Source organism: Cajanus cajan, chromosome 5, assembly GCF_000230855.2.
Source record: "Cajanus cajan strain Asha chromosome 5, NIPB_CcT2T_4, whole genome shotgun sequence".
Lineage (NCBI taxonomy): Eukaryota > Viridiplantae > Streptophyta > Magnoliopsida > Fabales > Fabaceae > Cajanus > Cajanus cajan.
The window spans coordinates 16,626,116-16,642,137 of record NC_138521.1 but is presented as its reverse complement, the minus strand read 5'-3'; positions in this window follow the sequence as shown (position 1 = coordinate 16,642,137).

Genomic DNA, 16,022 nt, shown 5'->3' with positions numbered 1-16,022 from the left:
AGTTCTTGAGGCAGGTTGGACTCAAGCAGTTGCAAGATGTAGAGTTGGTGAAGCTTCTGGGTTTGCTGGGTACCGAGAAGGCGGTTGGCTTTGAGTTGGGGGGAGATGGAATCTTGATGTTCAAGGGCAGAATTTGCCTACCTCAAGATGTTGAGCTGAAGAGAGTTGTGTTGGAGGAAGGCCACAAGAGTAGACTTAGCATACATCCAGGTATGAAGAAGATGTACCAGGACCTCAAGAAGACTTTCTGGTGGTCTGGTATGAAGAGGGAGGTAGCTGAGTATGTGGCAGCCTGTCTGACCTGTCAGAAGGCGAAGGTTGAGCATCAGAAGCCGAGTGGGTTGATGCAGCAGATTGAGATTCCAGAATGGAAGTGGGATAGCATTACCATGGATTTCATTGTGGGGTTGCCTAGGTCAGCTAGGAATAGTGATGCTATCTGGGTGATTGTTGACCGGTTGACCAAGTGTGCACATTTCTTGCCTGTTAACATCAAGTGGTCCTTGGAGAAGCTGACGCAGTTGTATGTAAGGGAAATAGTACGGTTCCACGGGGTGCCTTCCAGTATTATTTCAGACAGAGATCCGAGGTTCACTTCCAGATTTTGGCAGAGTCTACACCAAGCCTTAGGCACGAAGTTGAAACTGAGTTCTGCTTATCATCCACAGACGGATGGTCAGTTAGAGAGGACAATCCAGTCCTTGGAAGATTTGCTGAGGGCTTGCGTGTTGGACCACTTGGGTAGCTGGGAGGAGGTCCTACCGTTGGTTGAGTTCACCTACAACAACAGTTTTCATGCTAGTATTGGGATGGCGCCGTTTAAAGCCTTGTATGGCAGGAGATGTAGGACTCCTCTGTGCTGGTATCAGGATGGTGAGTCAGTGGTTGTGGGACCAGAGCTAATCCTATAGACTACTGAGAAGGTGAAGATGGTTCAAGAGAGGATGAAGACTGCTCAGAGTAGGCAGAAGTCGTATGCTGACAAGAGGCGAAAGCCTTTGGAGTTTGCTGAAGGGGAACATGTGTTTCTGAAGGTGACTCCGACTACGGGTGTGGGTAGAGCACTGAGAGCAAGGAAGTTGACACCGAGGTTTGTGGGTCCCCATCAGATCATACAACGTGTGGGTCCGGTTGCTTATCGGTTGGCTTTGCCACCGTCTCTTTCAAACCTACACGATGTGTTTCATGTCTCCCAGTTGAGGAAGTATGTTCATGACCTGAGTCATGTGATGGAGCTGGATGATGTGCAAGTGAAGCAGAATCTGACTTTTGAGAAGTTGCCGGTAGTTGTGGTTGATAGCAAGCTGAAGAAGCTGAGGGGCAAGTCCATTGCTCTGGTGAAGGTGTTGTGGGATGCAACTACTGGTGAGGCTACTTGGGAGGTGGAGCAACAGTGTAGGGAGCGGTATCCGTTTCTTTTCCCAAGTAAGTTGGTTTTCGGGGACGAAAACTCTTGTTGTTGGGGAGGTTGTGAGACCCGATTTTCTTTTCCTTTTCCTTTTCTTCCCCGAACACTCAACTCTCTTTCACTCTCAAAACTTTCTCATTCACTCCTTCTTCTCACATTTCTGATTCACTCTCATTGCTTGAATTCAAGGTGCTGAATAGGTGATTTTCTTCCGGAACCGTATCATGCGGAGCCTCTTCCTTCATCTTCTTCTCCAACTCTCTTCCTCTTCGTTTTCATTTCTCTTCCCGGAAGCTCGGATTCTTCACCCGAGGTAAGGGAAGCTGGTTATTTTCGCTGTGTTTGGCTGTGATTGAGTTCAGAACTCATTTGTTGGTTGATGATTGTTGAATTTCGGGCTAAGATTGTTGAAAATGGGGTTTTTGGGGGTTTCGGAGTTTTGATAAAATTTTGAGATTTATGATGAAATGTGGTTGCATGTTGAAAATGAGACGTTTTTGTTGATGTTTGATGAAAGAGGAAGCTTTTGGATGGTTTGCATGTTGGATTGTTGGTTGTTTACGCAGGATTTAGTTAAGTTTTTCGAACTGGTGAGGTTGCTGCTGAGCTTCGCGCTGAGCGCAGTTCTTCGTGCCGGGCGCGTGGCCACCAGGGGACCCCATTTGGCCAAGCTCGCCGGGCGCAATGATGAGTGCGTTGGGCGCGCTTGAGAATGTGGGTCTCTGGTTGGCCCGCGCTGGGCGTGCCTTGGACCGCACTGGGCGCGATACCCGTTGCAACATCCTTTTGGATTCTTGAGGCTGCGCTGAGCGTGGCCCTTGTCGAGCTGGGCGTGAGACTCCTTGGGAGTCTCTGCCTTGTGGGCGTTGGGCGCAATTTAAATTGCGCCTGGGCGCGAGACCAAGGGGAGGTCTCTGCCTTCCCCGCGTTGGGCACTGGGTTAGGTACGCCGGGCGCGTGAGACTCCTTAGAGTCTCTGCCTGGCCTGCGCTGGGCGCAATTGGTATTGCGCCAGGTGCGAGAGAGCCTTGGGCTCTCTGGCTGAGTCCCGTCGGGCGCAAGCATGCTTGCGCTGGGCGCGCTGGCTCCCTGGGGCTCTCTGGTTGTACTACGCTGGGCGCAACTATATGAGGGCGTCGGGCGCGGAGATGAGATATTATTATGTATTGAATTATGTTGTTCTATGCTGAGTTGAGTTGAAGTGGATGATTATAATTTGATGACTAGTAGATAATGTTGGTTGATTGATGTTGAGTTGTGTTGTAAGTTGATATGTCGAGTTGTAAAATTGAGTGTGTTGCAAGTTGATATGTTGAGTTGTAAAAGTTGTGTTGTGTTGTATGTTGATTTGAGTTGTTGTAGGCCATAAGGGCTGAGTTGTTGTAGGCCTTAAGGGCTGAGTTGTTGTAGGCCTTAAGGGCTGAGTTGTTATAGGCCAAAACGGCTGAGTTGTTGTAGGAGATCTTCGAGGTGGTGTGCGTGACGACGCATTATTTGCTAATGGCTGGTTTGTTGTATAACCGATGAGATGTAGACTGTTGTTGTGTTGATAGTTGAAGTTGTTTCTGAGTTTTTTTTAAACCTTGCTATACGTTGTTCTTTTTGTACTAGCTTACCCTTTGTTGTTTCCTTGTAGCTGAACTGCTATGATCGTACTATGTACGGGAGCAGAGCAGGGATAGGTGTGTGGCCTGTGGTGAGTCTGCGGCTAGCAGGCGAAGCTGACTTAGTTGCTGTTTCGTTGTATTAGCTACTAGGTGTAGCGGTTGACGATGTATTTTGTTTTTGGTTGGATGTTTTTAGCACACTCTAACTCTAGTCGGATTGGGACTTTGTATATACTTATATTCTAGATCCTATAATTATATACTCGCTCTTTCTATCTGGTGTTTCCGGTGTTCAGTGGTGTGTGTGTAGTGACCAGTCAGGTTGTTACACTTAAGCGTGGATCAACCCTTACCGCTGAACCACACGTTTGGGGTTATTTAATAAGGATACCGATTATTTTCTTTATTTGTTAATGTTTATTTTTTTTTTTTATAAGTGTAAGTTACGACCCCTAAAAAAAATATTTGTTAAAATTCACGAGAGAAAGAAATGTAGGTTACATCGTCTAAAACTTGATAAAGAAATAAAATCAGGACAAACGTAAGAGAAAAAAAAAAATGTTTTTTCTTAAGGTTTTCTCTTATTTGTTTAGTAGAAAAATAGAAAAGATTTATATAAAAATGAGTCCCACTTAGATTTTGTTTCCTTCCTATATACCCATATTTTGAATGGAAATATATTTTGGCATCTCTTTATTGTACTTTTATTATTTATTCATAAACTCCTACTTCACTTTATTTTTTAGTATTATTGAGAGACTACATGCAACCATATATTTATATCATTCAGTAAGTGTTATATTTAAATTTAATTTAAATAAAATAAATTATAACATAAATAAAAACAATTTGAAATGTGAAATATAATATAAAATAATTGAACATGTAATAATAATCAAGTATATTTTATCATATTATTATTACATATAAACTTTAAATTTTAATTAATTTAAAATAAAATAATATAATATAATATATAGATAAAATCAACTTTTCATAATATTTTTAAAATTTATATCCTTTCACATTTTTATATAACTAAACAAATGAAATTAAATCACTTTATATAATTCCTTCCTAATTCTATTCATTCAAACAATACAAAATCTCATCCCAAAATTATGTCAATTAATATCTCTTTTATTTATTTATTTATATTTGATGTTTTTTTTTTCAAAATTTCACTTTCTTTCTGATCAAATTAAAGGCAAGGAAAATATCATAGAAATTGGAATAATTAGTGGTTTGGTATCATTGAAATAAGGTTGAGGAGGAATAAAATGGGGTAAATTCCACAAGTCACAAAAAATACTTCTGCATACAAATAGGGATTTATGTAATAAGGTGCCATTAGTGAGTTTTAAGTCATTTGATTGATTTGGCTCCATAAAAACAATATACGCTTTCAAAACAGGGATTTTGGCTTTCAGCATTCCATATCTATCATTTCAATAATTGCATTATCTAACTCATTTATGATAGGTTGTATTTCTCAGTTTTGGACTGATGTTTGTATACTTAAAGAATTTCTTATCGTTACTCGCCCTTTTAAACCCCTAGTGGTTACATAGGTCGATTGGCATCCTCCAACTTGTGAGTTTGTAAAATGTAATTCCGATGGTGGCACTAAGGCTCTCCTAGCCCAACTGCTTGTGGTGGTCTTTTTCGAGATCATTTAGGGGACTTTATAGTTTTTTTAGGTATTCTAGATGCATTATATGTTGAACTAGCAACGATTATGTGGGCGATCGAGTATGCATTTGATGTAGGTTGGCGTAATTTGTGGTTGGAATTTGATTCAAAGCTAGTGTTGGATGCTTTTCAGAATGTTCTTATTATGCCTTGGTCTATTCGATGTCGATGGAAGAGGTGCTTACAATTATTTTCACATATGCATTTCTTTTCTTCACACATTTATAGGGAAGATAATGATTGTGCTAATAAGCTTGTTGCTTATAGGTTAAATCATTAATGTAATTTTGTTTGGTGAGATTTCCTTCCTAGTTATCTTAATGAGGATTTTTTTGCAATCATTATGGGTTGATTACTTTTCATTTTTGTTAGTGTTTCATTGGTTTTGCTCTAGTTCCCATGATCTTTGTTATTCTATTTTTACTTGTTTTATATATTGGGTGTGTTGCAGATGATAATTGGTAGACCTTGAGATACGAATATTATTGGGATGTCTTGGTCCTTTAATGATGTTTTTACACCCATACCTTTTTATAAATAAAAAAAACCATTTAATCAATTATAGGTAAAGTATTAAATCGATTAAATGGGTTAAATTATATTTTTAATATTTTTAATTTATTTTTAGTCTCTATTTGTTTTTAAGATTTAATTTAGCTCTATTATTCTTAAAATGTTCAATTTATTTATTTAATTTAAAAAAATATATTTAATGTTATCCTTTCATCCAAATTAACATTAATGGGTTAATGAAATTAGATAAAAAGATAACATTAAGCATTTTTTTTTTTAAATTAGAGGATTAAGTTAAACAATTTAATAATAGTGGGTTCAAATTGAATATTTCAAAAAATAGTAGGATTAAATTAAATAAAATTTATCTAACATTTCTTTTCTAGATAAATTTGATTTATTTTTTACTCGAGATCATGATTAATAACAAATTGAGTACTTGAAATTAAAAGCTGATCACAAAATAAAAAATTTATCTACTAAAAGAGATTATTAAATACATAAAATAAAATTTAAATTTATTTAGATAAAAAATGTTAGATGAATTTTTGTTCAATTCAGTTAGATAAATTTATGAAATATTCAATTTGATCCCACCATTTTTAAATGATTCAATTTGATCATTTAATTTTTAGATAACGTTCAATGTTGCCCTTCGATTTGATTTCATTAATATCGTTAGTGTCAATTTAGATAACAAAATAACATTAAATATTTTTAAAAAATTAAAGGATCAAATTGAATTATTTAAAAATAGTGAGATCAAATTAGATTTTAAAAATATATAAAAATTAAAAGTATAATTTGACCTTAATTAAATTGACATGTTATATTAGTCTTAAATTAAAAGAAATAAAAAAAATGATAAAGATAGGAAGAGTAGCGCAGACAGGATTGAGATCATCTCCATTTCTTTCTTTTCATTTCTTGTCCATTTATATGACTTTGAATGTATAAATGACGTTGAATGTTAATCATAAATGGAGAAGATCCAAATTCGTACAGACAATGTTGAAATTTGTGGTGGTCACAATTTTTTTTTGTTTTTTTTTTGTTTTTTTTCATCAATGACCTAAGATTTTGCTTAGAGATGTCAATGGGGTGGGGCCAGTATGGGTAGTAGCTCCTTCACTATCTTCCTTGTTGAATAAATATTCATCTCATACTTGTTCCTATATTTGTATAGATATCTATTAAGTGGATATCTGCATATTTTTTCAATCTCTTTAGATATCCATGGGTATCTAAGAGTATTCACTAAAAAAAATACTTTAAAAATATTCAATAAAATATTTTAACCATATATTTTAGTTATTTATAATAATTTTTTCTTTTAAAAGTTATAAAAATCTGCATATTTTTTGAAGATTATAACTAAAAGTTAAATAAAATTTGCATAAACAAAGTTTGAAGATTATAAAATTAAAATTCAAATACTCTTTACAATTATACTAATAACAATAAATAGATCTAAAAACTAAATTTTAAACGTTCAATCATATAAGTTTAAAGTTCAAATAATAATTGTTGAAATAAAATAGTTTGATTACACAAACTAAAATAAAATATAATAAAGTATAATACTTAACTATTATAAGTCCAAACAAAGTTCAAATAAAATCAAATTTATACAAGTTCAAATAAAATTAAATTCATACAAATTTAAATGAAATTAAATTTATACAAGTTTAAATAAATTGAATATTAGTGAGTACAAGTATCGGATATTATGATACTCATACCCCGTTAACATGCAGATATAAAAAATTTTCATATCCGTTATATGCAGTTATCTTTTGTGGATTTTATTTATGAATATCCATATATAAATTTTTTTTTGACATTTCTAATTTTGCCTATACTAATTTGACTCGACCAATAAATAAGTAAAGTCTAACTAAAAATTATTTCTATCAAAAATTAAACTCAAATATTATTTAAATGATTCAACCTTGTGTTGAATACATTAATCACATGTACTCTATTATAATTATTTGGTTTCATATGAGAATTTTAAATCGGCAGATGTTGCAATTTTTTATTTTTTCAAATGCTTCTTACAGTTTTTAAGCCACCGCAATTGTTATTTTTTTTTTTTAACAAATATTCTTGAGACTGCCCGAAACTGTTGAAATTGGTTAAAAAATATTGTAATCCAATGAAAAAAAATCGTTCTGATATTTATTGTTCTGATGTATATAAATAATTTAATTATACTTTAAGTCTCTAAATTTAAAGTATATATATATATATATATATATATATATATATATATATTCTTTTTCTCTATATTTAAAACATATTTTTTTATTAAAAAAAACTATTTTCTACCTCCTCATTTCTCAACAACTAAACAATCTGCATTTTTTTTTTTATATTTATCATCCATCTACCATAACCAATCTGGGAATCAAAATGATGAAAATAGTTAAATTAAAAAAAATGACTAACGTGACAACATTCACTATTTTCAAAGACAGCAATGATTGTTTACTCCAAACCTAGATAATATAATATAATATAAGAATAAAAAGTATTAATAAATTAATTAATATATAAAAAATTATATATCATTATTTATCGTATAAGTTTGCATAAATTATAAATATATAATATAAATATATATTTTGTTAGATAAAAAAGTGTAACTCTTTTTCACTTGATAAACTTCTATAAAGATAAAATGATAATTTTAGTCATAATTTCATGTCTAAGTTAGAGGTCAAACTTTGATCTTTAGTTAAATAAAACAAGTGTTAAATTGTTTATGCTAACTACCTTTACTTGTATAATGTATATATAGATATTGGAATATAAATTAAGTTGTTACTAGTTAGCTAAGGTTGACCAATCTTCAACCTAAACCTTAAGGTGCGTTTGGGATAGATGATTTGATAGGAAATGGAGAAGAAAGGTAGGGATTATTAATGAATTAAAAACAAAGTGTTTTTGAAAAATAAAATTTAAGTAAATTTGAAAGGATACTATGATATGATCTATGTAGATTTAATTCTATTCTCGTATGGATGAATTTGTGTGAGAATTTTTCACAAAGAATACTTGGACAAGACTATCTTACATCATTGTTTAAATGTACATTTTAAAAAAAGTTAATAAAAGATAAAAATGTAATTGCTTAAATACTTTTTACATAAAAATCTAACTAAAAAAATTTAATTTTAAAATATCAAATTTTCTTCTATTTTTCATTTAATTCTACTACACCAAATAATTATACTCTATTGCTCTTTTTTTTTAATCTATTTTCTATAAAAATTAATTCTCACTTTTTTATTTTTATTTTTTTAATGGAACTACATATTGGGTGCCGCTAACTAGTGTGTTGCCTTTGAGACACTTTAGTCGACACTAGCTAGTACTGGAAGTCTAGAACTGCTGTTTCCTTTCTCAAACGTTGCCACACAGATTAACATATTACACAAAGTATTAAGTTAGAATATTATGGTGGATTTTGTAATATTTTTAATCAATAATAAATAAAAATAAAAACGTTGTCACATAGAAAATTAGAGTTTATTTAAGTAATTTTTTTTACAGAAGTATTTATAGAAGAAAAAAAAAAGAATTCTCTGTAAATCATAATTACTTTATGCAAAAGTTAATTTGTAAAATTTATCTCTTATTTGATTTTTTTAAAAAAAATTAACTTATACATGAATTAATTTTAATTTATTAAAAAATTCAAATGAATTTTTTTCTTTTAAAAATACTTTTGAATAATTTTATTCAATCTGGACTGATTTAATTTGAGCTTTGACATCATGCTTCCTAGGTCCTAAGCTAGCTCCTGATAATTTTTTTTATTTATTTACTTACTATTTTTGTTTTGTTTAGAATGGTTCATGTTCTACTATGAGTGTCAATCAAATAATTCACGTTAATCTTCTAATATCTTAACTTTACCAAAACCGTTTTTTGTTTTGTTTTGTTTATGTATCTTCTCTTAATGGCTAAAAGATGTAATCATTAGTATAAAAAAGATATTTTACGTTTGTTATTTTGGATTTTTTATATCAGAAAAAATTCTGATGTCAATACGGGATATGTAAATTTACGTCGGGTCCGATGTAAAATGGTTGACAGACAAACAAAAAAATAATCTCAATCCGTGAACACATCCAAAAAATACCCAAATGCTTCAATCCAATCGGAGATATAGGTCCAAGATAAAAAAATGGGTCTTGCTGTCGTGCATCGTGAACAGAAAACGCCCAAAAGTCTCGCACCGCTGTCGCCGAAAATTGCTGGAGAGAAAAATAGTGTCAAAACACTCGCGTGCAGGAATAAAAGAACCTTTCTACATAAAAAGATCAATACACGCATGAAAGCACTAACCTCAATCCATGAAAATGCCTAAATGCTTCAACCCAATTAGAGAGATAGATTCAGAATCAAAAATGGGTTTCGCCATCGTTGTCGTCGCCGCTCACCGTGACCGAAAAATAGCCAAAGGTCTCATACCACTGTTGTCAGAAATCGCTAGAGGAAAACCCTAAAGGAAAACAATGGAAAAACACTTGCGCGCACGAAAAAGACGAAGGTGCTGGGGGAATAAAACAACTTTTTTACATCGGGCCAAAAGGTGTCCGATGTAAAAGATGAAATCTACGTCGGACTGTACTTCATATCCGAAGTAGATTTTAGATTTTACGTCAAACCCCTTTAGTCTAACGTAAAAAGTTTATATTAATTTCACAAATACTACCACGTATTTTTTACGTTGGGTATTTTTATAACCAACGAGAAAATACTAACATAAAAGACTGATTTTCCACTAGTAAATAGACTTTTATTTATTTATTTATTTTTATTTTTCCCTCTCTTTTAAATGGAGTCGTATACTAGCTATTAGCACCAAATGAGGTAATTTGGGAATGCTCAAAATACAGGGGCTCTCGAAACCGTGGGTGATCGGAAAATAGTAAAAGAGAAGTTCTAGAAATGGAAACATACGAAGTATAAGGAGAATCAGGATATACTCGATTACATCTTTCATGAAGCACTCGAAATCCTTGAAGCTGCCACTCATGAAAAGGCTTCACAACTTCGCAACCTCTCAAAGTACAGGAAGAATCAGGAAACACTCGAGTATATTTTTCGTGAATCACTCCAAATCCCAGGGACCTGGACATTCATGAGTATACTTTGCAACCTTTCAAAATGAAGAACTTAAGGGAGACACGATTAAGAGAGGTCGAAGTAAATTGAAGGGATAAGTATCAGACTGCAGAGGGGTTTGGGGGGTTATAAGCAATTCCAGAAGTTATTAAAAGACGTGCATGAAGTGACCCACGATTTGGAGGTTTAGAACGGTTATGCATTCGGGGCACGTCAGATACAATTATTATGATCCTGTAAATCTCTATAAATTGACGAGCATTGCTCGTAGAAAGGGGTCAGAAATCGCATTACTCACGAAACCTCACAAGCACTCCTCGCCTGCGCATATAGTTCACGTGTACGAGACGGCTGAGTGCAATTTCTTGACCATCCTTTCTTTTTCCTCTTTAACGTAGCATAGCGTACCATAGTTTAGTGTAGTGTAGTTTTCTGAATACTCATTATTATCCTTATGCATTGTAATTCTATCACTGTTAAATGAAGGATATGATTTCTGCAGTCAATATACATGTTGTTTATTTGATTCAAATCAACGTTCACATGCATGAAATGGATTGTATGATAAACATAGATATTCTGTTATGCTAAACAAGTTTAATTGCACCCTAATTAATTCACTCTATATGCTGTATGTATGATTCACCCATGAAAACTGTTAGAGCTTGTCATGTTACACACGCCTGAATTAAAATCGTGCTAATTTGAATAAAAAGAACCTACGAACGAAAATCTCCACAAACAAATTGGCACGCCTAGTGGGACCTGTTTGTCGAGCATAATTGAACTAATTGAACTAGTTTTAGGTGTTTTTATATTTTTATGAGACTTAGAAGTGGGAGAACTATGTCTACATCCAGTAGAAGAGACACGCATAATGAAGAATAGGGTAATGGAGAAAATAGGAATACAAATCAAGAAAATGTGGCAAATGAGACCAGGGGGGAAATGTCTCCACCTCCTGTAAGTATTCCAAACTCCACGGGATTTCTGAATGCGTCACAAGAAATGGTGAATGCTACCTGCGAATACCCATGGGGGATGTCTCCGAATTGGAGAACTACCCAGCCCATGAGCGTAGAAATGCCAATACCATATTCTGGGCAAAATCCTCAAATGCAAATATCATCATATGGGTATGATGCAGCCCCAAATGGGATGGGCTTTATCATGCACGACCCTTACCAGCATGTTGGCACAAGCCAAGAAGGGTCATTGGTTCGACAAAGTAATAATGTACCTACGAGTATAAGTAGTGAAGCCATGATAGCCCTTCGACAACAAATGGATCATAGTAACCACGATATGGTAAATTTGTTGTCTACACAAATGCACAACATACTCACACCCCTATACGAGCTGATGAACAAAATAGGAGATAAAATCAATGATAATCGACCCTCGAGAGATACGAGTGTGAACTTGAATGGCCTCGAAAATCTGACAGTTAATGAGACGAATATTCGAGAGGTTAGAAATCGTATCCACCTCAACCAAGGGGGACCTCTGAGAAACATCGAGGAAAATTTGGATCATATAGTCGAGAGGGTACTGAATAGGCACGATTTTGAAACGAGGTGAAATGAGCACCCCTACTTTGTATCTTCCTTTCCTGACTATATAACCCAATTGATGGAAGAAACTTGAAGAGGATTGTTGTTCTTCAAGATTCAATCCGTCCAAGACCTTTTCACTATTGAGGAGACTCGGTTTTGATGCTTGAAACACCTTGAAGAAGTCTTCAATGGTGGAGAAGCACTTAGGAGGTTTGGCCACTCTAAGAAGATGAAGAAGCTTAAGGAACCTTGTTCAAAGGTTTGAAGAACCTTTGAGAGAAAACCTAGGGAGAGGTAGCTCCACAGTTTTTGGTGACTTTGAGAAGAGAGAATTTGTGTAAAATTCTGAAGTTCATTCATCAAAAGTGAGCTACAAGGTAAGAATTACAAATATATAGGGAGAGGTAGCTTAGGGAGCAAGCTAACCTTAACCATGGTTCACTAGGAACCATGGTAAGGTCACTTGACCGTCCAAGTGAGTTTAGAAGTTTGTGGAGCAAGCTTCTCACTTAGCTTGCTTGGGAAGCAAGCTAAGCAGAAGCTTGTAGCGCAAGCTTCTCAAGCTTAAGAGAATGAAGAAGAAACTCGGCCAAGAAGGTGAGCTAGGCTAGGCGGTCATTTGGCTTGTTTTTCTCAAATCCGGTTTTGAAAGAAATGTTGATTTGGTTTAGTTAGGTTCATCTAATGTTGATGAGACCTAGCTAAATCAAATCCTTGAAAAATTAGGAGTAAAATAAGTCTAATATGTAAAATTTTGCCTAGGCTCAATTCTGGCCCAATTACTAATCACACCCTCAAGTATTGCTAAATGCCACCCCCACTCTTACTACTGAAAAATAGAAAAAGAATGTATTTCTAGGTTAGGTTAAATGGAGTCTAAGTTCCCAAGTAACCTATCCTATAAACATTATACAATGACTAATAAAATGCAAGAAAGTGTCTTACAAATACAAAGGAAAAAATAAGCCTATACAAGAGAACTATGTACAAATTATTTACAATTGGAACTAGGCCTTCTCTTCATGTTAGAGTAGTCCAAGTGAAGAATACCTTGGGCTTAGAAAGCCCACTAGACTTCACAATGTCCAACTCCTCCTGAATGCTCCTAGCCATAGCTCTGGCCCATGGTCCATCACCAATCTGAACTACCCAGGGGGATGAAAGTCCCAAAATTCTCAAAATTCATAGGGGAGTTAGGTGAATCCACCGTAGAACATATAGTGAGATATTTAGTCGAGTGTGGAGACCTAGTGAGTAATGAATATTTGAAAATGAAATATTTTCCGTGTTCACTAACCAAACATGCTTTTACGTGGTTTACGACTTTGTCAACTAATTCAATTATTACTTGGGCACAACTAGAAAGGAGTTTCCATGAACACTTTTTTCGAGAGGAAATTAAGGTGAGCATAGTTGATTTAATGAATATAAAGAGGCAACATCATGAGACATTGGACGAATATTTGAATAGATTCAAGCAACTAAAGTCTCGATGTTATATAAATATTCCTGAGCATGAGTTGGTGAAAATTGCAGCCACTAGACTAGATTTTTCGATTTGAAAGAAACTTGTGAATGAACAACTAAGAGATATGGCTCAACTAGCAGAGAAAGTAAGACGAATTGAACAAATTCGAGCAGAAAAAGAGAGGTTGAGAAAATTTGATAAGTTTGTTCGAAAAGAAAAAGTGACATATTTAGACAATATGGACGTTAAAGATGATAATTTCGAGAGTCTAAATGAAGATATGGAAGTGAACTTAGCTGAATTACAACCTGGTCCAACTTATCAATGTCAATTATTAAAACCCGGGGAAAATAATTCAAAGGTTGGTTCGAATAGAAAATATACTTTCAATATAACGAATGCCAATAAGATCTTCGACATTTTATTAAAAGATAAGCAAATCACACTTCCGGAACATCATAAAATTCCTCCTCTTGAACAAAGAAAAGGAAATTTTTTTTTGTAAATATCACAACATGTACGACCATTGGACTAAAAATTGTGTACGTTTCAGGGATATGATCGAGAAAGCGATTACTGATGGTCACTTGGCTTTTGAGGAGAAGGAAATGAAAATCGATACTGATCCATGTAGACCCCTAAAATTGTCCGGGTCGGAAATAAAGCTTGAAGACTCTCGAAGACTGAAAGAAGATCAGCCAGAAGGACTTCCAGAAGGCCCAAGGAGGGTTCTCTATAGGTCTAGAGGTCTTAGGATAGCTAAAATAAGAAAAGTGGGAGGAATGAAGCCCAATACGGCCTCCTAGAGGTTCAGTACGACCGTATTGAACATTTTGAACTTCAATACGGCCGCACTGAACTCAATACGGCCGTATTGAAGTTTCTGAACTTCAATACGGCTGCATTGAATTCAATACGGCTGCACTGAACTTCAATATGGCTGCATTGAATTCAATACGGTTGCACTGAACTTCAATACGGCTGCACTGAACTTCAATACGGCCGTATTGAGGTTTTTGAACTTCAATACGGCCGTATTGAATTCAATACGGCCGTATTGTAGTTCAAAACTTCAATACGGACCGTATTGACCCCCAGAGACCATATTGAGCCTCATCCCTATAAATATGACGTCAATGGGACGTCATTCTACACTTTCAGACTGAGTTTTAACCCTCTTCTTGAGTATTCTGGGTTTTTTTGAGCAGTGCTCTGCCTAGAAATCACTCGGAGAGTTGATCCGACGAAGTTCTTGAGTCACGAGCCATTTGCTTGAGTCTCGAACCTAGTCGAAGGGAAATCCTCCGGATTTCCATAGTTAAAATTTTATAAGAGGGAGCGAGCGGTCTTGTAGAGGGAGGGAACGCCAAAACGCTTCCCAATTTCTGTCAAGATATATAAGAAAGCACGCTTCAAAGGTTTATCTCTTTAAAGTCCCTTCTTTTACCGCTTTCTGTGTGTACATATTTAAACTGTCATCATGTAGATAGTTAATTTATAATTGCTTAGAATAAATAGGGGTAATTTAGTAATTTCGCACTATTATTTTTTAAATAATCTGTCATAGGGAACCCGAAAGGGGCGCTGTGGGGTGCTAACACCTTCCCCACGCGTAACCGACTCCCTTACCCGACTCTGGTTGTAATGGCCGAAGTCGATTTTTTGAATCGATTGCCTTAAACTTCTTTTTCCAATGTTTTGAGTAAAACATTGGTGGCGACTCCATGAACCCTTCCTTTTTATGAAAACCGCTAATCCATGGAGGGTCCCGCTTGGGATTAACATGGATTGGTGAGCCTTTTAATAAAATTGCTCGTTTGACAAGGTCTCAGTTTGAGAATAAGTCATTCTAGCAATCCATATTTTTTAACAAATAAAAGAGTCCAACCATCCTTCGCGAATGCCGAAAGCCCGTTTCGGGCCGGTGGCGACAGATGGCGACTCCACTGGGGAAGCTTCGAGAGTCAGTCCCATTTAGTGACAGATTATTTTTAACAAATAATAGTTAAAATTACTTTATTACCCCTTGTTTGTATGATAACATGCTTTATTTATGTGGCTTTAATAACTGTTGTATGTTTAATTTTACGCAATTGTTTGAAATAAAAACTGCACACAAACCTTTGCACACAACAGTTCCTTCTATACCCGGGGGCATGAGTGGTAAGCCATAGGGAGTGGATGTTAGTACGGCCGGTTGTCGAATGGGTCTATAGGTGCCCGTAGACCGTTGTCGGAAAGCATCACTCAAGGTGATAACCATGAACTCGAGTCCGACAGTGCGTTGGAGCTTTCCATCGACTTACGACGAGAGGAATTGGGTCCCTATAATGGGGGCACCTTGGGGGCCTCAGACCGGTGAGAACAGTTAGAACCACCTTGAATATGCACCTTTCTGCAGGAAACCCCTACCTCGTGATTCGCTCGTGACTGTTCGTGGATGAGTGAAATTGTTTGTGTAAATGCTTATGTGCAATTGTTTGTGCATTAATAAATAACCTCGTGATAAGGTCTAAGAATAAATCCCCATGCATGAAAAAAAAAAAACCATGACATGAGAGGAAAGACCATGTGCGAAAATATAATAAAAGTGAGGAGCATGTGCATCATTACCAATAAGATATCATGCATCCTCATAA